A 27387-nucleotide genomic window follows, 5' to 3' on the forward strand; every position below is an offset into this window, starting at 1 on the left:
CGTTCACAGCACAAGGCTTGGAAGGAATGGCAGCCGTGGCCGTTCCCCCAGAGCGCATGCACCAGCGATATCACTGGCTGCATGTAAAGTAAATATCTCCTAAACAGTACATGTTTAGGAGATATTTACACTACCTATAGTACATTACCTATAGTAGAGCTGCGCGATTAATCGTTAATCGTTTTTTCCCCCTTGCAATCTTGACAAAGTATTTCCCAATTCTTTCTATGCAGAGAATTATCTCTGCTCTGCTGAAGCCGACAGTCGTCAAAAGAAAGGAAAAAAAAAAACACGTATCACATTATTCTTTAGCAGTGGAACTAAGTATAAACATTGTAACAATTTGTCCTTTAGACTCGGTTCACACAGGGACGGCTTGTCAGGCGACCTAGTCGCCTGACAAGTCGCCTCCCGTTCTGTGCTATGGAACCGTTCTAAGGGGAGCGACGCAAGTCGCTCCGACTTAGAAAAAGGTTCCTGTACGACTTTGGGGGCGACTTGCATAGACTTCTATACAGAAGTCGTTTTGCAAGTCGCCCGGGCAGTCGTGTGCAGGTCACCTCGGTGAGGCGACCTGCAAGTCGTGCCGCCTCTGGTGTGAACCGAGGCTAAGATCAAAGGAATACACTTTGATGTGTAAATGAGGAAGGTTTAACCACTTGCTGAGGAATGTTGTTAAACATTTGTCGGCTTTTTTTATTACACTTATGTGAATCATGGAAATGCCAGATTAAGATTGTGAGGGGGGTTGAATCGAGATTGTGATTTTTTTAACGATTAATCTACAGCTAAAGTAAAAGAAATCTCTGCAACATCTTGGTTTGCTATATAACAATGTGATCTTCTTTCACATGAGGCACATTTGGAGTTCTGACATTAAAGCTCCCTTGTTCACATATGAGCGTTTTGTCACCTGAAGCAAAATGCCTGACGCTCAAAAAAGTACATGAGTTTTTTTTTTGGCAGATTACAAGTGTTTTGGGCCCAATAGACTTCAACAGAAACGCCTGACTTGAGCGTTTTACAAGTGTTTTGTCACTAATTTTCTGCTCAAACAGCAGCTTTCCACCCCCAATTACCTCTCCCTCTGCTCCCCCTAGTGCTTGCTATTGGCTAAACAAAAACGTCTGAAGCTGTAAAACACTTGTAATGCACTTCTAAAACACTGTAGAAAAGCTTGTAAAAAGCTGCAAAAAATGCTTAAAAAATGCCAGAAAAATGCCAGTAAATTGCTACACTCAGGTGTGAAGAGTTTTAGAGGGGCCTCTGCAGAAATGAGCAGTAAAGACCCTACCCATCCCCCACTTCTAGCCAAGTGTAAAATATAAACTTCCCCACTTTGTATAAACAAGTGCCAGTGATTCATGTGTCTGCTATTTTGATACGTGGACATATTACTGACCAGTATATAATTGAGTCACATGGCAAAGATCTGTACAGATGTGCCTATGATCTGCACTGACCGCCATTATTTTCCTTGTACGACAATATTGCACACCACCTTTGTCTTACCACAGAATCTAAGTCTCGGCCTCCAATTCACTATCCCTTAAAGTGGTTGTAAAGCCGCTTAGTACATTACAAGCAATCCCCTGTGTTAGAAAGTGTCCTATGCTGCAATGTCTGTGCTTTGTAAAAAATATGCCCATTTCTACCTGAATTCACAGCGCTACTCGGTCCTCACGTGACTCCTCGCTGCTCCCTATTCCGATCTGACAGCTAGAGCGGGAGGGGCTGAGAATCCCCTGCTGATGTCAGTCGGGAGGAGAGGAGGAGAGAGCCGAGACGTCAGCCGGGGAAGACTAAAGCAGCGAGGAGTCACGTGAGTGCCGTGCGGTGCTGTGAATTCAGGTAGAAATGGGCATATTTTTTACAAAGCAAAGACACTGCAGCATAGGGCGCTTTCTAACAGAAGGCACTGAGTGTAATTTACACTGTAATATCAGCAACAGGGGGAGCACTGTCAGTAGCTGACAGGCAGGGAGGGGGGAGAGGATGGGGGAAAGAGGACAGAGCAGGGCTGTGGGTGACGGAGGCACGTAAACCACAGTGTCAGGGCTCAGCAGCCATGATAAATCGTGGTCAGTTTTCAGGGGGGAGGGCAGAACCAGGCAGGATCAGCCAGGTATTTCGGGTGATACAGGGGGCCAAATTACACAGCACAAGTACTATGCTGTTTAACATGCTTTAAAGTAACAGGATCCAATTTTTCTTTAGGGTTACAAACGCTTTAAAGCACTGTCTGTAAAATGTCATGCCATCTCGACAGGAATTTAACATTGTATATACACTGACCAGCCCCTTTATTAGGTACACCTGTTCAATTGCTTGGTAACACAAATTGCTAATCAGCCAAACACATGGCAGCAACCTAATGCATTTAGACCCCTTTCACACTGAGGTCGTTTTCATGCGTTTTAGTGCTAGAAATAGCCTCTGAAAAGCACCTGAAAACTGACTCCCATTCATTTGCATGAGTCCTTTCATACTCAGGCGGTGCGTTTCCGGGACGTTAGAAAAAGTCCTACAGGCAGCATCTTTGGGGCGGGTAAGGAGTGCTGTAAAAAGTGCTCCAAATACGCCCCTGCTCATTGAAATGAATGGGCAGCGCTTCCGAAATGCCTTGAAAGCACCGCAAAGCGAGGTTTTTTTTTTTTAAAGGTCAAGTTGTCACGTGACCTTAAAAAAAACGCCCCGCTAGCTCCTGAAAAGCACTGCAAAAGTGCCAGCGCTGTTTTAGCAGTGCTTCAGTGTGAAAGGGCTTTTAGGCATCTAGACATGGTGGCTGTGTAATGGTGTGGGGGATATTTTCTTGGTACACTTTGGGCACCTTAGTACCAATTGAGCAGCATTTAAATGCCACATCCCTTTATGACTACAGTGTACCCATTTTCTGATGGATACTTCCAGCAGGACAATGCATCATGTCACAAAGCTCAAATTATCTCAAACTGGTTTCTTGAACATGACAATGACTTCACTGTACTCCAATGGCCTCCACAGTCACCAGATCTCAATCCAATAGAGTGCCTTTGGGACGTGGTGGAACAGGAGATTCGCATCATGGATGTTCAGCTGCCAAATCTGCAGCAACTGCGTGATGTTATCATGTCAATATGGACCAAAATGTCTGAGGAATGTTTCCAACACCTTGTTGAACCTATGCCATGAAGAATTAAGGCAGATCTGAAGGCAAAAGGAGGTCCAACCCAGTACTAGAAAGGGAGTACCTAATAAAGCAGCAGATAAGTGTACATTTATAGATGTGTTAATGGCCATCCGTGACCAAACCCAATCATTAACCCTCAACCGAGTTCCTAATCCCTTCTCTAACCTACTAATCTACCTAGTCCTATCTAATGCAATGTAACTGGGGTCTGGTAAACCCCAAACTATGTAGGGAGAATGGGAAAGACATACTGAACCCAGCACCATCCTCATTTCTTAAAAATTTGCAAGTTGGTGACAAAAACAGATTCAAGTTTGTGGTGAGCAGCCAGAGAGGGTGATGCATCTAATAAACCACCAACCAGCTTAAAGTACCTCTTATGGAACATAGGCCAGCTACAAAGGAATACAGCAGTATTATAAACAGTAATTACAGCCCAGGTTCTGCAAAAGAGTTCTAATTGCCCTGTCGTAAATGCTTGTAAACAGTCTAGTAAAGTATACACATCTCCGACTAGGGTTTAGGGTTGGTGACCTACACTATATTGTCAAAAGTGTTGAGACGCCTTCCTTTACACATACATGAGCTTTAATGGCATCCCAGTCTTAGTCCGTAGGGTTCATTATTGAGTTGGCCCACCCTTTACAGCTTCAACTTCTTTGGGAAGGCTGACCACAAGGTTTAGGAGTGTGTCTATGGGAATGTTTGACAATTCTTCCAGAAGCGCATTTGTGAGGTCAGGCACTGCTGTTGGACAAGAAGGCCTGGCTTGCAGTCTACAATTCATCCCAAAAGATGTTCTGTCGGGTTGAGGTCAGGACTCTGTGCAGGCCAGTCAAGTTCCTCCACCCCAAACTTACTCATCCATGTCTTTATGGACCTTGCTTTGTGCACTGGTGCGCAGTCGTGTTGGAACAGGAAGGAGCCATCCCCAAACTGTTCCCACAAAGTTGGGAGTATGAAATTGTCCAAAATGTCTTGGTATGCTGACGCCTTAAGAGTTCCCTTCACTGGAACTAAGGGGCCAAGCCCAACCCCTGAAAAACAACCCCACACCATAATCCCCCCTCCACTGAATGATTTGGAATAGTGCACAAAGTAACAATGTCCAACATCAGTGCCTGACCTCACAAATGCACTTCTGGAAGAATGGTCAAACATTCCCATAGACACAACAAACAAATGGAAAATGAAATAAAAATCATAAATAAATTCTCTGTGAAAAATGTATTTGATTGGTGATTCTAAAAAGTCCAAATTATTAGTCCCAACTTTCCAAATAATAACCCTCAATGATTGGGTAAAGCGGAATATATCCCCAGCTGATAGATGGTATGCTTACCAGATTGTAAGCCAATCAAGCAGGTGGCTTTAACCCAATCTGGGCCTTGATGTAAACCAGTCACGGTAGGGTCTAACGATTTTCACTCACGATGGATGTGCGTTAAATCCACGAAAAATGAATTATCCAGATGCCAGATTCAAGAAGGCAATTGTCTTAACCATCAGATGGAAAACCAGCTAGATAAACAGAAGTTGTGGATGATCCATCCCCGCAGCCTCATCCGAAGGCTCCACGGCTCACATGGTGTACATAGGACCAATCCCAAAAAGAATGGAACAATGCCAAATAGCGTGATAACGTATAAACTGGTTTATTGTTATAAAAGAAGAATAACACTTACAAACGAACTTGTATAAAAGCGATACAGAGGATAAATTGAAGCCGGCCGGAACCAACAAACAAACTCCCGTCCACCTCAATGGGGAGACGTGGTGACGTCAGCACGTACCTCCCAGACGCGTTTCTTCATAGATTTGACGTTTTCAATGGGGAACGTTAAAAGCACCCCGCTATCGGCACTTTACCGCTAATGCTGCCCGTAGCTCCGTGTGAAAGGGCTCCTGTCACACCAACCACAAACCCTTAGCTTAGTCCCTCATTCCACATCTATCCTGACCAGTAACCGTCAACATAGTAGTCCCTGACCCATCCTCTAGCTCTAAACTTAGTCTAACTTAACTTAACTTTATTCCTAATACACTGTACTTCCAACCTTCAGCCTAACCTATACTCATAAGCAATAGGAAGAGCCAGCAACACTGAAATCCTCGAAGTGTGCTTTATTGGTTACATCGGAGTGACAATAAAACAATAGTGTTGATGCATTTTGGCAGAAGCCTTAGTTGTAGCGAATGTTCGTGTGTAAAAGGACACACTGAGCTCCGGCACCTGTGAGTGGATCCTGTGTATGGATTGGGTTGGCCCCATTGTGGGAGCTGTTACTACTCTATCTTTCATAATCTATATTCACACTCTAACCCTCACTTTAGTCCAAAGTCCACTGCTAACCCTCAACTTAGTCCCTGGCCTTCAACCTAGTCCAAACCCCACTTCTAACCCAGCCGCTAACTCTCAGTATAGTCCTCACCAAACTGCTAACCTGCAAATAAATATGTCTGTACTTAAATGCAGTGCGCCACAATTTGTCCTAACCAAACTGCTGGCCTGCGAGAAATATGTCTGTACTCAAATGAGGTAAGACAAAGTATCCCGTGCTAATAAGTTATGCGGAACACACAGTGGCTTCCTAGCTGGTCAAAATTGCACTCGTTGCTGATGTTCTTAAAATCTAAACGAATCATACAGTCAGTATTTTAGAACAGAAAAATAGGGCTTCATGAGCAAGATAGATTTGAGCACTGGGTAACTGTATAAATAATTTAACTCTCTATTACACAGCAATTCAGAATATATTAGCCTTACAGATATAATAATGTTAATATTGTCCTCTATAAAATTCCAGGCAGGATACGGTTCAGACTGCAACCATGGTGCCATCGCCTCTCCTCCCACTAAGGGGCTGATTAAGATGCTGAATAGATCATGTATAATCAGCGGATGGCGACATTTATCCTGATTATCTCCCAGCATGGGGGACGTACATCCGAACGCACCACAGCCGCGCACTCTCCAGGTTTGTTTGAAGTGACCGCCACACGTACTAACTGGAGCTTATCCTTGAATGCCACGGTCTTGTCACAGTCTGGAAAGTGGGGATCGTTAGGTGGGGAGAGGGGCTGCAATACATCATGTCTGTGGTATCAGTATCACGTCTGTACTGCCCAGCATCGCAAATTATTGTCACCTGTATGGAAGCCACAAGATCCTAAGCTGCAGAACTTAGCACCCCCTAGTGAGAGTCATTTTCCTTCTCTGTGTTGATAATGACATTTGGGCAAAGCAAGATGCTCTTACCCGTATGCCTGTCTACATGCTCAATGTATTTAAGCCAAAAGGTCAGTATGAGAACCAGGAAACTGGCATTTTCAGAAGCAGATGTTGGCCATGGCATCCATCAAGTTTCTCACATGGCAGGCTTAGTAGATGCCAGTATTAGTAGCAATAAACCTACCTAACAATAGCCAGGGACAAATTTTCACTTTACACTGTCCTAATTTCCTTGCGGGTCAACTGGGTAAGAGGTTCCCCCACTAAGTGAGATGTCCTGACTGGCTTACACAGTTAAGTAATATAAAACGGGTTCATTGTGGTAGTATTTTACATTTGGTAGAAAATAGTACATGCTTATATAACAAGATACTGCAAATGATGACACAACCTTCCTTTTTTGGTAAGTTGGTACCTTGACCGACTTCTGCCAGATCAGCACTGGAGGGTGAATTTCCGCAGCAGAGATCACCTTATTATGGAAATGCCGATCTCAGAGAAAATCGAGGAAATTTAATGCTTTCTAAATAGTAGAATTAGGTATGCAACTATTTCCGAAGCATAAACAGTTTCTGTGGAATAAACTCCCCGATCAGCGAAGTTCACTTGGCGCCATTACTAAATAATAATTATCGTGGCAGAACAAATACTGAAGGACATAAGAGACAAAGTCTATTTAAAAAAAATATCAGAGGAGGAACCCTACAGAGCAGGACCAGTCTGTGATATCTGGAAGGTAATACAGAGTGTGCTGCCTGCAACATCCAATCAGATTCAAGATACAACTCTTACACTGCAGGCTAAATAATGAAAGGAAACACCTAATTGGCTGCCAAACATGTTACAGTTGTTTTCCTTTCTCAAGACAAGCCAGCTGTGCTTGAGCAAAAATAACAGATGCAGGAAAGGGATGTATCACCTCTTACATAGCATTCTACATAGTGCCTGACAACAGCAGAAGCCGACACCTACTGAAGACTTAACAGCTGGACTCCAAGAAAACAATGCAATAAAATACCGTTATTGTCGTTCTGACATGTGAACACTGGCATATTAACATCAACCAGCCCTTGGGACAATCTGCGGCTTCCCATTCCGACACGCCTCTCATTCTCTAGGAGTCGGAAAATATTATAAAAGATCTTTTATAAATGAAAAATAAAAACAAGTTGTAGCTCCGGTTTTGTGCAGACAAGGAATTAAAGGTCAAATGGTGACATCACCATTTAAAGGCACAGTACACACCTACTTTAAGGAAAGCTTAGTCAATGTCATAGAGGGTAAGCTGCAGAATCAATATTAGGTTAATTGTTTTAGGGCTTATTCAGATTGGATCTGCATGCAGGCAACCCAAAGGAGGGGATGCATACGCAGCGCCTGCACAGACACAACAGTATGTCAAAGTTTGACATGTGTGCAAGAGTGGGTGCATGGATCCAAATGCTCAGTAGCGTTCATGCATGCATGTTAAACTTTAAAATGCAATTGTGTCTATGCTGGCGTTGCGTGTGCATCCACTTCTATGGGTTGCCTACAATTAGCTATTGGTGGTGGATGCACAAGGAGGAACTAATCTGCTGTCGGAACAAACCCTAAAAGTTGAAGTCTAGGTATGCATATTTTTGCATAGTTACATTGGTCCAGCTTGGCCCAATTCAAGTATGCACATGTCATACCTAGCGATCACTGTAGTAGGCCCTGTTACAACTGTGATCACTGCTGTCTTCTAGGTCGCGTTTTGAGCGGCTGCCCTGCTGCTTAGTGAACACAGGAGGCAGGGGCCCCCTTTAAATTTTCCTAAGGCGTGCAACCTCCTGTATTCACTAAGCTGCAGGGCAGCCGCTCAGAACCCGACCTAGAAGACAGCAGTGATCACAGTTGTAACAGGGCCTACTACACTGATTTCCAGGTTCCACGAGAATCAACTAGACATTTGTGACCACTAGATGGAGCTTGGAATATATTGTGTTAATAGTAATCATAGTAAAAGAATTGGTATTTAATATTTTTCTTTGTTTACTTTTTATGGTTCGCTCTATCTTGATGATGAAAGATGGCAAACTTTTGTATTTGTTTTGAAGCGGTTAAGCAGTTTTTCACTGTTCCTAATATGTGCACCATTATGTTTCTCTGGTGGTAGTCACAGAGCAGTCACAAATAGCTCTCTGTTCCCTGAAAACGTGTTCTACCACGAAACGCAGTGGGTGGAGCCTGTTAGTGACGTCATCACGCACGCCGCTGATTGGGAGGCGGTATACTGAAGCTGTGTGAGCCATTGTGTGAGCCACATAGTGGGGAATCAGGCTGCTGCTGTCGTGGACCCAGGTTCCTCCTCCCGGAGTCCAGGAGACCCTTTCCTTATGCTGCTTTTAACTGCTTATAGCTTGAAGGTTAACAATCTTTGTTAAGGAGTGAGCACTGGTGGCAGTGGAGTCACATGTGGAGGAGCATTGTAGCACCCGGGGTGGTGGTGATACGTTTTAAAGTATAAGATTTTACTGACATCGCTCTGGCACTGGAATTTATAGACTTTTAATGAACGCTTATATGAATTGCTTTGCACAGAATATTTTATCCATATTTTTGTTGCTTCAATAAATTTGGACATTTCTAGATCACCTAATAAATTCTCTATTTCATTTCACACAGCCTCCCTCTCAACTAAAAAATATTTTTGTTTTGAATAGAGGGGGGAAATTTTACATTTATGTCTGGTTTGTATTTCTTTCTGTGACTCCACTGGGGAGATTTCCCATTGCTTCCTCTTTCTGTGACACCCATACAACAAAATAGAGGGGTGCAGTTGGTGCCTAATAGGAAGGCAAAGACAGCAATGAAAAAAAAAACATTTTCAGGCATTTTATCTCTTCCTCATGTTTTTGCTGCAAAGATTTCCTCTTTTCTTGTCATAACAGGAAGAGAAGAAAAATCTCCCTACTGGGCATCATGCATACAGACACTAATGCCGCGTACACACGACCGGACTTTACGCATACTTTGCCCGGCGCACGTTTCGACGGACTTTACGATGGACTTTCCAAATGAACGGACTTGCCTACACACGATCAACCAAAGTCCGACGGATTCGTACGTGATGACGTATGACCGGACTAAAACAAGGAAGTTCATAGCCAGTAGCCAATAGCTGCCCTAGCGTCTGTTTTTGTCCGTCGGACTAGCATACAGACGAGCGGACTTTTTGACCGGACTCGAGTCCGTCGGATAGATTTGAAACATGTTTCAAATCTAAGTCCGTCAAACTTTTGAGAAAAAAAAGTCCGCTGGAGCCCACATACGATCGTATTGTCCGACGGACTCCGGTACACCGGACCAAGTATGCCGGAAAGTCCGCTCGTGTGTACGCGGCATTAGCCTTCCTGTGTGCTGAGGCAGAGAATCCCCAGTGCTTTCTGGGAGAATGCAGAAGCCATTGGCATTTAACCAAGCATGGCCATATACAGAACAGCCCTTTGATTGTTTTGGTGGCTGTACGTGGCACATACATCTCCCTGGGCACCAGAAAGCTCAGGATATTTTATGCTTCAGCACACAAAAGCTGCTAAGCATCTGTGTGCATGAGACCTAAAGGACAACCCACAATAAACCTTGGTAGAGGATCCAAACCTTTCGCTCTCTATGAAAATAGGCATTGTGGTTGGAGTGTGGCTTTAATAAATACTGAGATATGATATCAGCCACGCAGGTAGAGCATTGTTTTTAGAGTGATTACTTATTTAATTTTTCCATGCTGTTTCGTTTTTCCATGATGCTGCCATTTCCCAGTAACCAGCAGTGGAAAATAAGATGGTTTTGCTACTTTTTCTTTAAATCTCTTATGCAAAAAGTTACATGGAGTTGAAAGGGAGTGCAATAGGTATTTATTCAAAATGGTGACACCCAAAGTAAATTTTAAATAACATTGCTCTATGACAGAATATGAGGGCCACCAGAACATAAACTAGACCGGACGTCAGCTGTGTGCAGGAAAATGTCTTCCCCCTTTTGAATGCGGCACAAATGCGATTCTGAATTTTTTGAACTATTGATGGGACATGTGACGATGAAGCACTTGTATTTTCTGCTTGCCACTCTGAGGATCATACACACAGCACCCTGTGAGATGCTGATAGATTGGAGTGTTGATCATTTGCTGTTTCATGGAGGCAATGATGAGGGTCAGCCGTGCTCCAAGCTGTTCTTTGAAAATTTTAAATTGAATTGAAGTGCCTATGACTACCTTCCTGGCCTCCTGACAATAATTAACAAGATTAAAAAAATGACTGCTGTCACCGACAACCCTCCAGGATTTTGCTGCGTGGGCCTAAGACGTCTAAACTGTGGAAGTTTTTATTTCAAGGAAGTGACAGTCTGATGTCACACTGACTTGTCTGCTTCGGAAACCTGACAACTCGCTAATAATTAACATGACAGAATTCCAGAATGGAGAAAACTGTAAAAGTCTCATCTATGACACCAATGACAGAAATCTGGCATGCCATGGCAGCCACAAACATACGATAACCTGCAAATCCTGCCTTCATCTGCAGAAACTGTATTAGATGGAACTGCAAACAGAGGATATATGAGACACAATGACGTATGAATGTGTGTGTATGTACATAAACACGCACACAAAGACATACAATACAGTATATCTAAACACATAGACAAATACTATGTATTAAAGCGTTATTAAAGGTAATTTTTTTACTATTAAAATAATGTGTTGAACCCTTAAACCTCTTTTACCACTTGATAAGAATTAGAATATATCAAATACTTCAACCACCTCCTGAGCAGTCATTGAATTGAAAGCAGAACTATACTCACCTCCACTCCAGAACTGAAGTGTCCCGGTGCTCCCTCATTGGCTGCTGACATCTTTGGATGATCTTCTTCTGGGTTCCGATATTTGTCTGTTTTGATTGACCAGGCCAAGATGATATCACTCCCGCACATACATTTATATAAGCAGATGCTTTACTGCATTAAAAAACTGCCTGTCTGCAATTATTTTAAGGGGTTAAAGTTCCCCTTTAAGCAGCTATTCAGAAGCGCCGCAGCTCTACCCTGAAGAGCCCTTGTGCAGAGCATCCGCATGCAGCATGCCCGTGCAAAATGCCTGTTACCACGCTGGCATTAGACAACAAAGATCACAGGCAAAATGCACAATCAGAGTGGCTCTGTGCCTTGTGATGGCCAATCATTGCTTGTATTTAAATTTGAGTGCCATTCCCTTCTTCTCATAATGGAGGATGCTGAGTGGACATAGACACAGTTGGCTCTCCTCTATAGGCGGTCGGATGTACACAGACTGCCTGTTTGTTTACACCCAACTGCCATCCCATAAAATCCACTACCATCCATCTGTTTTTAGCGGGTCAGATCAAACTGGATGTTGGTGGGTGTAAACGGACAATGGCCGTTTATACTCGCTGCTCCATAGAGAAGAATGGAGGGTCCGATCGGGTCCGCCTGAAAAACCGACAGGCGGACCCGATCGGTCTGCTCATGTGAAAGTGGCCTTAGGAAAATATAAAATCACAGCATATAGTTTCCTATACTATAACATTAACATTGTAATAGAAAACAATAGTTATTTTTGGCAATCAAACATGAGTTTACTTTAAAAATCTCCTTACATGTTGTGAATTCTGCATATCTGCCAGTCCTCTTTTTTCACATCTTCCTGGATTCCTGGAGGTCAGCTGTTATTCATTTATGTAAACCTTTATCCCAAAAGGGAAAACTATTGCTGTAACTTCTTAAAAAGTATTAGCTGGAGTTTGGCTTCAATTTCTCATAACATCTGCTAGTTCATATAACACTACCCTCACCCTACAGACCGACAATGTTGCTGTCCAAAGGTGTCTCTATTGCGCCACTATCCAGAATGTAGGTGGTGTGTTCCTGGCCAGATCACCAGATGAAAACAGAGGAAAAATAGCCTACAAAAGAAAACCAATACAGCCACCACATCTAAGGATTATTAAAGAAGAAGAACTCCAGCTTTTCCTTCCCAAAACAACAGATGTATTGTGCATGTAAAAGAATCACAACCATGTCAGTTTGTGTGTAACGTACCTCCTTTAGCTGTATACAGCAGGTTTCTGTGTCTGTGATGTCACTCCTCCTCCAAGCTAAATTTCAAAGTTCTTTGACTTCCTGTTTCCTTCCTTTTTCTGTCCTGGTACTACATGTCCCATGATCCTTTGAGCCACTGTAGTTGTTGGTGGGCTATGGGAATCACTTGTAGCAACTCTGGGAGTTGATGTGGGTGGGTTCTAGGGTACTCTGGGTGTTTCTGGGCCTTCATGTAGGTGGTGAAAGGTGTAATACATCCTCCTGTGTCATTTCTGTCTTGCAGCATGCCAAAGAATAATAGCTTACTGCAAGACTAGAGAGGAAGGGCTATGGGAGGTTATTATGAAGGTGGTCCCTTCTTATGTAAATGAATCAGTTCACAGAGAGCAGGGCTCTGGGAGGACGGGACCTGAGGGGTGGGACTCTCCCTGTGCACACTGGTCGGCATATATAACTGGGCAGGACTGAATTCTAATTGTGATTTATTCAATCCTGCCCAGTAGCAGCACAGCTAGCTTTCAGAACAGGCTACATATGAATTCCTTCCTGAATAATGCTGGGATCTGTGAGGTGGGACTTGGGAAGTTTGGATAATTTTTATAGGTGTGACTGGGAGGAATTGATAATTATTTAGGATGTATTCAATCTCACCCACCATCAGAGCTGTGAAGGAAGTTACATTATTTGCAGTCTGAAAGACTACAGAGGGGTGCGTTATACTGTAGACTCTAGCTACTGCAGGAAGTGGCTGTGGAAAGGACAGAGTCTATCAGCAGGATATACAGAGTGTCACATGATACAAAGCCACATTTTATTGTGCCCATCAGTGTGCCCCTTAACATAAAGTGGACCCATCAGAGTGCCCCTTAACATTAAATATGCCCCTCAAAGTGCCCCTTATTTTATGTTAAGGTTCACTCTGATAGGCACATTTTATTTTAAGGGGGCACTCTGATGGGAACACCTGATGTAAGGGGGCACTCTGATGGGAACACCTGATGTAAGGGGGCACTCTGATGGAGACGTCTGATGTAAGGGGGCACTCTGATGGAGACGTCTGATGTAGGGGGACACTCTGTTGGAGACGTCTGATGTAGGGGGGCACTCTGATGGAGACGTCTGATGTAGGGGGGCACTCTGATGGACACGTCTGATGTAAGGGGGCACTCTGATGGAGACGTTTGATGTAAGGGGGCACTCCGATGGAGACGTCTGATGTAAGGGGGCACTCTGATGGAGACGCCTGATGTAAGGTGGCACTGTGATGGGGACAACTGATGTAAGGGGGCACTCTGATGGGAACACCTAATGTACGGTGGCACTGTGATGGGGACGTCTGATGTAAAGGGGCACTCTGATGGGGACACCTAATGTAAAGATGCACTCTGATGGGAACACCCGATATAAGGGGTCACTCTGATGGGAACACCTGATATAAGGGGTCACTCTGATGGGAACACCTGATATAAGGGGGCACTCTGATGGGAACACCTGATATAAGGGGTCACTCTGATGGGAACACCTGATATAAGGGGTCACTCTGATGGGAACACCTGATGTAAGGTGACACTGTAATGGGGAAACCTGATGTAAAGGAGCACTCGGATAGGCACACCTGATGTGATGGAGACACCTGATATAAAGGGGCACTCTGATGATGGCACCTAATGCAAGGAGGCACTCTAATGGGGGCAAATGATGTAAGGGGGCACACTGATGGGAGACACCAGATGTAAGGGGGCCTTCTGATGAAGAAACCTGATGTAAGAGGGCACTCTGATGGGAATACTTGATGTAAAGTGGCACTCTGATGGGGACACCTGACATCAGAGTATACTGTGACGGTGGCAACTGATTTATGGGGGTAGTCTGCTGGGGGCACCCAATGTAATTAAATACTCTGGTAGGGGCACCTGATGTAAGGGGACACACTACTGGGGTCACTTACATTGACATTTACAGAGTATTACCAGAATACGTGGAGGAAACAGTAAGAAATGCGCCAGAGAGCGTGGCTTGAGGCAAAAAAAAGGAAAGTAGACACGTACAGTTTTTCATGCCACAGACTTGTGATTCAGACCTCGGCCGAAAACATTTTTTAGTTACCGGATCTCCTTGAATTTTAAATCACTACCCCTGCTAGAGACAATAGGATTATAAAAGTTGTTGTACACTATTGGATGGCTTAAAGAGAGTAGTAACATTACATGCACAGCACAGTGAACAGTGGGTGTAGCCAAATTGTGTTAACAGTGGGAGGGGCCTAAACATAGCCCATCCTACCTTAGCACCCCCTACTACAGTATCTACAGAACTCTAAAGCAGCCCAACTTTCCACTGACAGTCAAAAGTAGCCCACCCTACCTACACTATCCACACCACATCAAAGTGGCCCATTCTATCTTAAACACCCCAAATCAGTCCATCATATTCAAGGCACCCCAAAGTGGACCATCCTAATCTCAGCACCCCAAAGTGGACTGGAGGGCAGCAGGGGTGGACTGGGGGGGGCAGCAGGATGGACAGGGGGGTAGTGGAGTGGACTGGGGGCAGCAGGGTGGACAGGGAGGCAGCGGGATAGACAGGGAGGTAGCAGGGTGGACTGGGGGGTAGTGGAGTAGACTGGGGGGCAGCAGCGTGGACAAGGAGGCAGTGGGGTGGACGGGGGGCAGTGGGGTGAATGGGGGCAGCAGGGTGGGGTGGGCTGGGGGCAGCAGAATAGACAGAGGGCAGTGGGGTGGACTGGAGGGTAGTGGGGTGGATGGGGGCAGCAAGGTGAACTTGGGGCCAGCACGGTGGACTGGAGGGTAGCAGGATGGACTGGGGGCAGTAGTCAGGTGGTTGGTGCAGTGTACAGTGAGGAGACCGTGGTGCTCAGTGGTGGACTGCATACCTGTCTCTTGCTGTCCCGTTCTGTAAGCTGTTCGTTACGCTCTCTACTGACGCTAATTGGCTGAACTTGCTGCTCCTTCTGCTGGGCTCCTGTGAAGCTGGACGATTCTGTCAGTCCAGGAGACACACAGACAGGGAGAATAGGGGTCCTTTAGCTGCTGGTGGGCTGTCCTGAAAGGTATCTGCTGCTTTTGGGAACTTAAAGCCTTGATGTGTAAACTCTGAACATCAGTGAGGGGACAGAGGCTGGCAGTAGTAAGCAGAGAAGTATGGGCAGTTTGTGGTCTCTGGAGTCTGGACTGGGGACAGAGATGAGGGTAAGACACACTGGTGGTAGGCACTGGGGACGTCTTACTGGCAAGTATACTGTCAGAATGATGTGTCCTGGTGTCTGGCAGACTGAAACCCGGACAGATGATATAAAAAACGGACTGTCCGGTGAATCCTGGACAGGTGGCACTGGCAACCCTATGCGGCTGCACAGTGTGGATGGTGTGGGTGAACAGCATCTTGCATCTTTCCCTCTCACTAGCTCCTTCGCTGCTTCCTCTGCTCCAGTTCCAAAACAAGACCTGGATTTCTCCCTAAAGATGCACTATCCCACCCCCTCTTCTCCTTTTCTCCATTCAGTAAGTAGTCCTGGCACATTTATATGCCATTCTTATTGTGTTCTTTCATATACAAATCTGACACCTCTCATTCACATGCAAATCTGTTATGGGCACAATGTAACTGGGGCAGGGGGGACTACAGCAAGATGCTATGAGGGAGGACATAAATGTGACAGATGAAGGGGGTTGTACTTAAACAGCAAGCATGGTAATGAGGGACAAAGGCTCTGTATATGGGACAGTGGGACTAAGGTAGGTGAAAATGTGGGACAGTCCCGCACAATCTGGGACTGTTGGGAGGTATGTAACTGTGTATGTGTGAGATCTAAAGTGGAAGTAAACCCTCCTATCGTTTTCCGCCAAGGAAGCTGCCATCTTGGCCTCTGTTTAATGTGCAACTGCTATGATGCTGCACATGTGATTCTTTATGACACCAGCCATTGGATGGTTTGACAGTTTGGTTGAGAGCACAACCAATGTGACAGCTAGCATTTCCGGCATGCCAGGAATTATAACAGTTTTTTGAAACTATCAACTCGATGGGTTTACTGCTGCCTCTGACTGCTATTCTCAGCTGATTTGGAGTGAGATTTGGTGATGTCACTGCTGTGATGCTCACTATTCTCCTTGCTGGAGTCTCTAACAAAGGGAAGCAAAGCTATGCTTTTACCAAGATTGCCACCTCTACACTGGAATAAGGCATGGTAAGCATATCATGATGGGGGGGGGGGGGGGGGTAATCATTTGCTGCAGGGAGACCACAGGCAATACTGGTGACTAGAGTTGTCCCCTCTGACTTTTTTTTAAGCACGGCTTTCGGAGTTCAGTTCCTCTTTACTGTCTACAGTCTGGGTACAGTTGCAGTTTAATATGAAATGATTATTCCTGTGTGCCTCCACTCTTCAACTGCTACCTTGGGGCGCTGGCTAGAGATGATGTTTTTGTGTAACATCTGCCTGCCACAGATAATACAAAGTGACACAAAACAATGTGTTAAACACAGCACTGAAAAGAAAGCGAGATGATTCCTCTGGCTCGTCACTCTCACTCCATATTGTCTAACAGACACTCTGCAATAAGCTCTGTCTGGTCAGAAAGGTGACGCAGGAGGCGGAGCATAACAACTCACTGACACAAAACGGCTGTTTGCCTGCCAACAGACACTGTAAATTCCCTCATTCCTGTCCAAAGTTCACGCTGCTGTCATCTGTTGCCAGGACAACCTTCCTCTTTATGTGCTGGTGCACATGGCACAACAGACGGCAGGTAAGTCAACATTCCCCAACACAAATGCCGCTCGACACACGCTGCTCGCCCAGGGTGACATTTTGAACATTTAAAGAACTCAATCTAGACTTACACGATGAGGCCAAAGTTCAATAAATGCTAATAGTAGAGGACAATCAAATAGTAGAGGACAATCAAAGCTTCTCCACTCTGTGAACTGTGCACTTTACTGAAAGTAATTAGACACACGTCATTAGTAAGACTCAGAAGGGCCGACATTTCACTTGTTCAGGATTTATCCGCAGTATCTGATATATTTCTTATGTGAAGTGTATGCATGGTAAAGTATACAAGTAACACAGATCCCCTTACAATGCCTTCATCTGCCCAGAGATGACACAATCATGTAAATCTTGGTGTCTGTACACTTGGTGGCTGTGTTCACAAATGTCTGACACAGATCAGCCCCTGCTGCAGCCTCTTACAATGTAACTTACTACAAAGTAACAGTGTTCCAAATTTCTTCACTAGGGAATCTAAAACTGATGAACATCATCTCAGCCTAGGCAACATCAATAAACAAGAGCTCAGGGATAGCTTTTAAATGATAAAAGACAAAGGCTGAAAAATGACCCTTTTCTTTATATTGTGACAGATGAGGCTTATATTAAATATGACTGAAATGTCTTATTTAATAAGAACAATGATAGGTGACTCTGGCGGGGTAAACTGAAGCTTTTAGTTCTTACTTCTACAGGTCGATGGGTCCTCAGCCATCCGGGCTGAACACTCCCACATAATTTTCTTATTGATAGCAACAATTAGCACTGCTAATAAGATCCTGAAAGGATCTGAAATAATGACTGTCTCTCCAACCAATCAAATTCCAGTTTTACAAGTAAGAGGACTAAATGGTGAAGGGTGAAGCTGGTTGGTTTCTATAAGACAACACAAATCGTTTGTATTTCAAACACTGGCCAATCCCTAAGTGCCAGTCAATTCCAGAAAAGAATTATGGCAGATATTTTTGCCGTTGCTGTACAGAGGCACTAGGGGGCGATCATTCCTAATATCTGCACAAGATTAGAACACACAGTCAGATAACATGGTGCTCAGTCAAGACACAGGTTTATCAGATGAGGATCAGGCTTTTTAGAGTTACAAACTATTTGTAGTTTTGACCACCGGAAGTCCTTTTCGTGCACAGATATTCCAGCTTGCTGAAGAGACCCTGACATGAAGCAATGTCCAATGAACAGATGAGAATTGTAGCCACATGTGACACCCATCAGCAGTCAGAGGATTATACTGAGCAGATGGACATCCATGGCCCTACATTAGACAAAATCGTGAATCTTTGTTGAATGTGTCATATCACAGCCAACCCCTAAATGTGGCAGATAACTGAGGCAGGTTTTACAATCGCGCTTTTTTGGGTTATTAATAGCTCATTAGCGGCCTGTAATTTGTATCCATCTTTCTAATCATCTTCCTCCTTTGTAGACAGGTGTCAGTGGGAAGAATGTCAGCGGCGAGCGGAGGTCACGGTAAACACACACTGATACACACCAAGTGATATAATAGAGATTTAATTACACTTCTTTCAATGCCGCCATCACTTCCATCCTCACACAAAGCAGAAAAAGGTAATTAAACTTAATCAGCCCAAAACAAACATTGCTAGTAATTAACTCCCGTAGAATAATGGGCTACGAACTGGTGGGAAGAGGGGGAGGGCGCGTACGCCTCCCCCCCTGCCAATTCCATGAGGCCCCAGGCATTACAGCACTGATACATAATAATGTGAGAGAACGCAGGAACGTGACATGGCCTTCTCACGCGGAATTTTTATTTAGACCGTGTCGGTAAATCTGCATGTCTCAGATTTTAAAGAAATTCAGTGTGCAACAAATTTTCAAATCACGCCCAGGAGGTTAATTCTATTTTTCTGATAATGCTCACTACCGCTTTCCACTTTATTAGAAACCTTTATGTCCAGATGGAAGAACTACCATGTACTCACAGTGACCATGAAGTGCGCACACAAAAAAGAAAAAAAGAGAAGGTGGGGGGGGGGGGCGGGGTGATCACCCCGATTATAGAGTATAGACCACAAACAAAATAGTGAAAACAGGAAAGCGCAAACCCAACTGACTATGAGCATTATTAGCAGAAATTAGAGGCTGAGCAAAAATGTAATACAACAAAAAAGACCCTCCAGGAAAGGGTTCAACTCTAATTGTTCATAGAGGAGTCCATTCAGTGTTATATAGCCCTTGGCACATAGAGCAAAGAGCTATGTAATGTCTGGCCCTTATCTGAATTCATCCTATACTGGGATAAATTGGTTGTTATGAAAGACCATGTCAAAGTTGCCTATTCAGTTCTATGAGTAGCTATGGCAGAACCTCCGCTAACTGCCAGTTTTGGCTGATCTCAGATAAGGGCTCAGCCCATATACAGCCCTTAAGGCCAGTCATACATGGAGTGTGTTTCTAACTATCCGACATTAGTACATTGATCTTCCCTGCTGTTCTATTCTGTTCAACCCCCCCACCGCCAGAACACTCCGGTCAGCGCTCTCAGCCAATGATCAGCTAATCAGGAACCAATTGGCAGACCTTTTTCGGTCATGCCCCTTCGACAGAAGCCAGCCGAAAGGCCAGCTTCTGTAGGACAGGCTGCAGTACACACGGGCGGAATGTCAGACAGTTTCTATTGAACCGGCCGATGCAGCCCAACGTTTGGCCCGTGTGTACTGGTTAACTCTCCTGTAGAAATTGATAAGCTAAGGACTGCACCCCCCTCTGTGAATAAAGCCGGGTACACACTACAGTTTTTTTTAGTACAACCCAAAAACTGACAGCTCTGGTTGGGAGCCCCTGTATTAACCATGCGAGGTTAGGTCAGCGATTTCGCCCGTTGAGCTGTTGTGTTCTGACAGGAGGATTGCCCCTCAGCCAGAACACTCCAATCAGCTGTCATTGGCTGAGAGCACTGATCGGGAGTTGGTCGGCTACTGGTTTTCCAGCATGCACATCCGACATACACACGGACAGTTTGTCGGCCAGTATTTTTTGTACCGTCAAATGTCTCCTGACATTCTGCCCGTGTGTACAGAGCTTAAGTGGAAGAACTTTATCCCCATTATACATTTTGTCTTCTTTGGAAAGAATATATCCTGTCTTCTGAGATTACTTTGTAGCAGTAGACTTTTCCAAAACCAAATAAGGAAGGGTGCCCTGACAATACAACAAATACTTCTCTTCAGAGTGATCATTGCTAAAGTGCAGTCTGCAGGCTATCATCCCAATACTGGCTTCACTATCTGGTGCAAACATGCAAGATTGGAGTTCACACTTTAATGGCTGCAGGTCAGTGACTCACTAGTAAGTGAAGCATTAGAATGTATTCAAGTATTACAATGCTAGCAACAGAGCAACACTTTTTAGAAGATCATCAAAACCCAGTGCCTGACACCTTTACAAACTATGGGGGGGGGGGATTTAATAAGACTGGTGCACACAGAATCTGGTGCAGCTTTATGTTCTAACTTTAGCTGTTCAATTAAGCTTAGCCAATAAGGCTCAGTTCACACTGCCGTGACTTGGGATCCGACTTGTGAGACCCCACATCACGTGATATGTGAAATTCCATTTTAGTCAATGAGAGTTGTCTTAATTAGCACTACTGAAGTCACTCCGACTTTAGAAAAGGTTCCTGTACTACGTCAAGGCAACTTCTATCCCACAGACTTTAATGGAAGTCGCCTCCAAGCCTGATCCTCATATAAGCAGTGTGAACAGAGTCTAAAACCTAGAAGCTAATTGATTACTATGCACAGATGCACCAGAATCTTTGTTCACTGGTTTTAGTAAATTCCCCCACCCCCCTATGAGTTTGTGCCTAAATCCTCCATTACACTGTGCTAAGTGACAGCAAAAAGAATGCAGGGGCAGTGCAGGGAAAGTCTTCACTATATTTTGATATGAGGACATTATAAAAGTATCACTCAGGTAAAAGTTCTCCTTTACTTTAATGCCAACACTCCGGTGCTAAATGGCATTGATGGAACTATGTCAGGTTCCCTGAGCCTCATGCCTCAGGGAGAATGACCGCATCAAAAAAAAAAAAAGGGAATAATATCCCCTTTTATCACGGCGTGTAGGTATACAGCGGAGAAGCCATTCGCCGTGGGGCTTCAAGGTTAGAGAGGAAACAATCGCCTGTTCACAGAAGTTTGATTGAAGTGAAGAGCCAATTATTAATTTGCTGCTCAGATAAAAATGATTTTAAAATTCAAGGACAAAGCACTTTACCGCAGCCATAACTGCAGATGAGAAGAGTTGCGGAGTGTCATTAAAACCGCAGAGATCATTCCGGCAGACCGCTGAGTCCCATTTGAGAAGATAATCAGACGCTAGAGCTTCACAAAAACAAAGCACCCGACCAACAGCGTAGAGGGGGTGGCATGGGGCTTTGAGGGCTCAGGCACCCAGTTTTACCAAAAGCTATGCTGGGGATCAAAGGACTCTACTCTGAGCATTAATCCTGATGCTCATCATTAACTGCCAAGCCTTAGTATACCGCTAAGCAGCAGCACACACTTTGTGAATGCTCTAGCTCAAGGCAAGCCAGGTTTTTACATCATTTATACTGAGTTTGACTTTTTTTATGAATAATACAACTTCTTCTTTCTGCATTTACAAAATGGCAATATGTTCTGGTATATTTGCATCTGATAAATAAGCCCCCCACACACACACACTTTTCTAGTTTTAACAACACGGTTACCATTGATCTCTGATGTTAAGGACAGACACAGGTAGAGCTAAGCCAATAGACGAAAGATACATTAAATTAGAACTATAGGCAAAACTTTTTTTTCATTTTGGATAGGGGGGGGGGGGGGGTTTATAACCCTGTCAGATTTTTTTGCCAACTGTGTCGCATTACAGAGATTTCCCTTCACTTCCTGTCCCATAGTCAATCAGGAAGTGAAAGGAAATCAGATTAAGGGAAATCCTTGGGGACCCCCAGGTCACCCGAACCAATGTCCCCATCAGAAGATTTCCCCTCTATTAATTTTCTGGGGACAACCCATAAGTTGGGATTTTCTTTTACTTTCACAATGAAATGATAAACAGGACAAATAGAGAGGGTTCATCTCCTTAAAGGGGGCACAGACAGCAATAAAAATTGACAGGGATTCTAATTCCTCTCCACTCTATCCAAAACTAAAAAAAAAAAAAAAGTTTTGTCTTTAGTTCTACTTTTAGGGCACTCAATAAAGTGGTTAGTGGATCGCACTGGTTTTTTTTCATTTAATTTTTATTTGAAGAAAATGTTATCATACAAATATGTGAGAGAAAACAGCACCGTGCATGAAAATAGTGCAACAAAGGTAATGCAACATATAGCTGACATTAAACATAGTTGTACACCAGAATAATATTAACCAAAACAATAGTATGAGCTTCGCACTGTTTTGATCCCTTTTGGTTTTTGGCTGATTGCCCATCCTTCTGCCTCCCACCATGTCTTCCAGTCATTCAGGTAAACTTTGTGCTTTTAGATGCATAGCAGCCATATAAAATACAATTTCTATCCACCGACAAGTATTACAGGACTATTTGGATGATGCTCCTAGGACTCCTCTGTCCCCCTTCCCAAATATTCATATCTCATAACCAGGAGGATGTCTTAAGCTGTAAACCTCAATTTGGAGCTGTATTCTGCAGTGCGCCAAGTGATCGCCTGGAAACCAGGCAAGATAACGCAGTCTTATTTTACAGCTTAGTAATTGCTTCCGCTCATTAAATTGGATAAGGGGAACTTTAAATTGAAATCAGAAAGAGCTTTGTGAGTAAATATAGGTCACAATTTTTGGTGAGAGCTATTGCTTCTTGCCCTGCGGTTCAACACTTTGGGAAGCCATCTTAGATGACAAGCCTTGGGAAAAGAGAATTCTCAGTTTTATTAGGAAAATAAATCACTGATCAGAATTCACTTTGCACTCAGCAGTTCATCGCCACGTAATATGTGATATATGAAAGGTAAGTCTCACTGCTATTACTTTAATCTTCATGTTGTGGTATTACCTTTTCAGTATTATCTCCAATCCCTGATGGAGAGGGATTTGTCAACCCCCCGAAATGTATTGGCTACACTCTTTGACCTCTAGCTTGGAAAAAAATACATCTTTACTGGGCTTGATCTAGAGCTCTCATCCTTTAATATACCCTTCAGACTGCTCCAGGGATCCATGCAAACACCCCGGCTGACGGAGAGCAGCCTCCAAAAGCTGGATTTGTTGCCGGATTATACTTACCTTTGGATCCAGTGTCCTAATGACATGTCTGTTATCTATAGATGGCAGGATGACAATCTGAGAGTTTATGTGTGATGTTATCAAACATTCGGACCAGTTCAAATCTTTTAAGTATCCATAAGAGTAAAAACAACCTACAGTGGGTATAGAAAAGAATCACCCCCACAGTTTTTGTTTTACTACCAGCTGTATTTACTCAATGCCACTTATAGCATCCAAGTGAGAGACATAACACCAGCATGTCAGAAAAGAAAAAAAATCAAAAACAGAATTATTGAGTTTGAAAAAGGATCACCCCGCTTATGTCAGTATTTTGACCACATTTTGCTTTAATTACAGTCTTTAGTCTGTTGGGATATGTCTGTACTAACTTTGAACATCCAGACTTTGCAATATTTGCCCACTTTTCTTTGCAGAACTGCTCAAGTTCAGTTAAATTTGATGGATACCATTTGTAGACTGCAGTCTTCAAGTCATTCCACAGATTTTCAATGGGGTTTAAGTCTGGGCCAGAGCCCAGACTTAAACCCCATTAAAAATCTGTGGATTGACTTAAGACTGCACTCCACAAACAGTCACTATCAAATTTAACTTCTGCAAAGAAGAGTGGGCAAATATTTCAAAATCAATTTTGCAAAGTTAGTAGAGACATAGCCCAAGGGATGCTGTAATGGTTCAACAAAATATATGGGGCGGGGGTGATCCTTTTTCCAACTCAGTGATACTTTTTTTAGAATTTTCACTTGGACGTTAAAAACTGCACTGGTAAATGCAGCTGGATAAAACAAAAACTAGGTCTGTCTTCGTTTCAGGCTGCAAAGCAACAAAATGTGATTTAACCACTTGATCGTCCACCGCACATATACTGCGGCAGGTGACTCTATTGCGTGAAACAGCGTACCTGTACGTCATTTCGTGTAATAGATACTGGGGCCTGCGGGTCCGGCGGACTCAATGTCTGCCGGCCTGAGATGTAAACAAGGTGGATCCCCGTTCTGACAGGGAACAACATTGAGATCTGTTGTTCCTAGTGATCATGAATAGCGATATCTGTGTTGTCCCAGCAAGCCCATCCCCCACACAGTTAGAACACACCCAGGGAACACAGTTAACCCCTTGATCGCTCCCCTAGTGTTAACCCCTTCCCTGCCAGTGTAATTTATACATTGATCAGTGCATTTTTTAGCACTGATCACTGTAATAATGTCCCCAAAAAGTGTCACCTGGGGTCAGATATACCTGCCGCAATGTCGCATTTCCGCTAAAATTTGCAGATCGCCGCAATTACCAGTAAAAACATTTTTAAAAATTAAAAAATCTGCCCCCTATTTTGTGTAACTTTTGCACAAACCAATCAATATACGCTTATTGCGATTTTTTTAACCAGAATTAGGTAGCAGAATACATATTGGCCTAAACGGATAAATACATTTGTTTATTTATATATTTTTGGATATGTATTATAGCAGAAAGTAAAAAATACTGTTTTTTTTCAAAATCATTGGTCTTTTTTTGGTTATAGCACAAGAAATAAAAACAACAGAGGTGATCAAATACCACCAAAAGTAAGCTCTATTTGTGTGGAAAAAAAGGATGTAAATTTTGGTTGGGTACAGCGTCGCATGACCGCGCAATTGTCAGCGATGCAGTGCCGTATAGCAAAAAATGGCCCGGTCATTAAAGAGGAGTTCTGCCCGCCCCTTTAAGAATTAAAAGTCAGCAGCTATACATACTGTAGCTGCTGACTTTTAACATTAGGACACTTACCTGTCCTGGAGTCCAGCGATGTCGGCACCACAGCTGATGTTTACATCGGCTGGTCGGGTGCTGCCGCCGCCGTTGCTGGTAAGGGAACCCGGCAGTGTAGCCTTTCAGCTTCACGGCTGGGTCCCTACTGCGCATGTGTGAAGTGCACCACGCTCTCTCTCTGACCTGGCAGAAGAGGAGGGAGGCTGCTGCTGACGTACTTCGCCGTGGCCTAGTCTCCCAGGAGTGGGGATGGGGACCTGTCAAAACCAGGTCCCCATCCTCCCTCCCCCCTGAAAGGTGCCAAATGTGACACTGAAGGGGGAGGAGACGAATAAGCGGAAGTTCCACTTTTTTGTGGAACTCCACCTTAAGGGGTTACATTTTTCCGGGGCTGAAGTGGTTAAAGGGGGTTGATTCTTTTCTTTACCCACTGTATATAGACCATCTACAGATTTCTGTGACTAAGGTGCAAAGACCCTTCTCTGTCTTAGCTGTTGATAACTCTGCCTTGCCCATGGGCCTGGTGACTTTGTGCACTGTACCTATTACCCTGACCATTGGGGAATTTCACAGGGAGACAATCAGCTTCTACTTGATCTCATCTCCTGCTTATCCCCTTATCTTAGGGTATCCCTGTCTTAAACTTCACAACCCGCACATAAACTGGGCTGCAGAGGAGATTGGGTCCTGGTCCCAGACCTGCATTAAAACTGTTGACCAGTTGCCCATTTGTAACTCCTGTGTGGCCAGTACCAGTCATGTGCCTTTATTACAGTCCTATTCGGATCCTGATCATGACAATTTTTCCAAGTGTGACTCCAGTTTGCATAACCATGTGCCCTTATATGACTCTGTTATAGCAAAAGACGATGACAAGTCTATTGAATTCTCTACAGGCCACCTTTCCAGCCAATTGCCACAGCCTGAATCCTCTCCTACTAGAAGACAAAGTTATCCGCTGTCTCGCAACCTTAAGCCCTGTTTGGAAACTTCCTCTAAGTTCTCAGAAGTCAAGCCCCCCATGGATTACCCCTACCTTTGCCTGTCGCCAAACTCCCTTGGACGCACAGCCAAGCTAACTTGTCCGCAAGTTCCACAGTCGCTACACGTGGCGATACCATTCAGACAGTAGCTATACCTGGCGATGCGGCCCACTCTGCCACTGCACCAGTTATGCCAGTCCAGCCCATGCCTATTGAGCCTCCTGCTTTTTCTTATTCAGGACTTTCTGTAACAGGGCCTCACCCTACTTCTACTACACCCTTCCAAACCTGTCTGTCTAAGAGGCTCAGTCCATCCTTGTGATAGACTGTCTCATTTGGCCAGGTGGGGCTTTCAACCTTTTTTTCAGGGCTTTCTGCATTCTGCTCGTGTTTCAGCTATCCGGCTTGACTCCTGTGACACGTCATCTGCTAACCAACGCCCAATCAGGATAAAAGAACCACTTTCCAGCCATCAATCTGCTATAGGCTGGGCGGGAAGTGATTAAGGGTTCGGGGGCCCCTCCTCAGAGGGGGGGTAATGTCAGGATCACTTCAGTGCTCCTGCTCATTATTCCAGAATCTGGATTTTGGCTATTGCATTCCTCCTGTCTGTGTCCACCTGAAAGGTGATTGATGTGGTCAGTCACCTGTTATAACCAAGCCAAACACTCAGTCCCTTGCTTGTGATAGTGAGTGATACCTGTGTTGTTCCTGATCAAGCTCCCTGTCTGTCTGCCCTGCTTTGCAAGTTTGGATTTCCCTGTGTATGACTTTGGACCGGATTATTGGACTATTCCTTGAACTCAGCCTGCCTTTTTGCCAGGACTTTCATAAAACCATGCTATCTGTCTGCTAACTGCAAGTATTTCTTTGCTTTGCTTAGTTCGAATCTGCCCTGGTGTGGTAGCCAGGCACTATAGCATTGTGTATAAGCCCGGGGAGCAACCAAGTACCGGTAGGCCTGCTTGCCTTAAGGGGAAGGGGGCTGCTATAGGTGAAGCACACAGTATCTAGCTATAGCGTCTGACCAGCTGCATTGGGGTAGACTAGACACTACCATACACAATGCTCCCCAGATGCTTTGAATGGAAGGTATAGATGTCATCACT

The 27387-nt window shown here is 44.2% G+C and overlaps 1 protein-coding gene and 1 long non-coding RNA gene across 12 annotated transcripts in view; one reads left to right on the forward strand and one right to left on the reverse strand.

Moving 5' to 3' along the window:
- The window catches only part of DAB2IP (DAB2 interacting protein), a 728988-nt gene that overhangs the window by 275882 nt on the left and 425719 nt on the right, over positions 1-27387 (reverse strand). The window lies entirely within an intron of this gene.
- LOC141108191 (uncharacterized) overlaps positions 17095-27387 on the forward strand; it is a 39121-nt gene continuing 28828 nt past the window's right edge. The window contains exons 1-2 of the long non-coding RNA XR_012236019.1: positions 17095-17254; positions 18719-18861. This is a non-coding gene — a long non-coding RNA (uncharacterized lncRNA). The remainder of the gene's footprint in view (positions 17255-18718; positions 18862-27387) is intronic.

This window comes from Aquarana catesbeiana, linkage group LG09 (assembly GCF_042186555.1).
Source record: "Aquarana catesbeiana isolate 2022-GZ linkage group LG09, ASM4218655v1, whole genome shotgun sequence".
In the NCBI taxonomy this organism is placed as follows: Eukaryota; Metazoa; Chordata; class Amphibia; order Anura; family Ranidae; genus Aquarana; species Aquarana catesbeiana.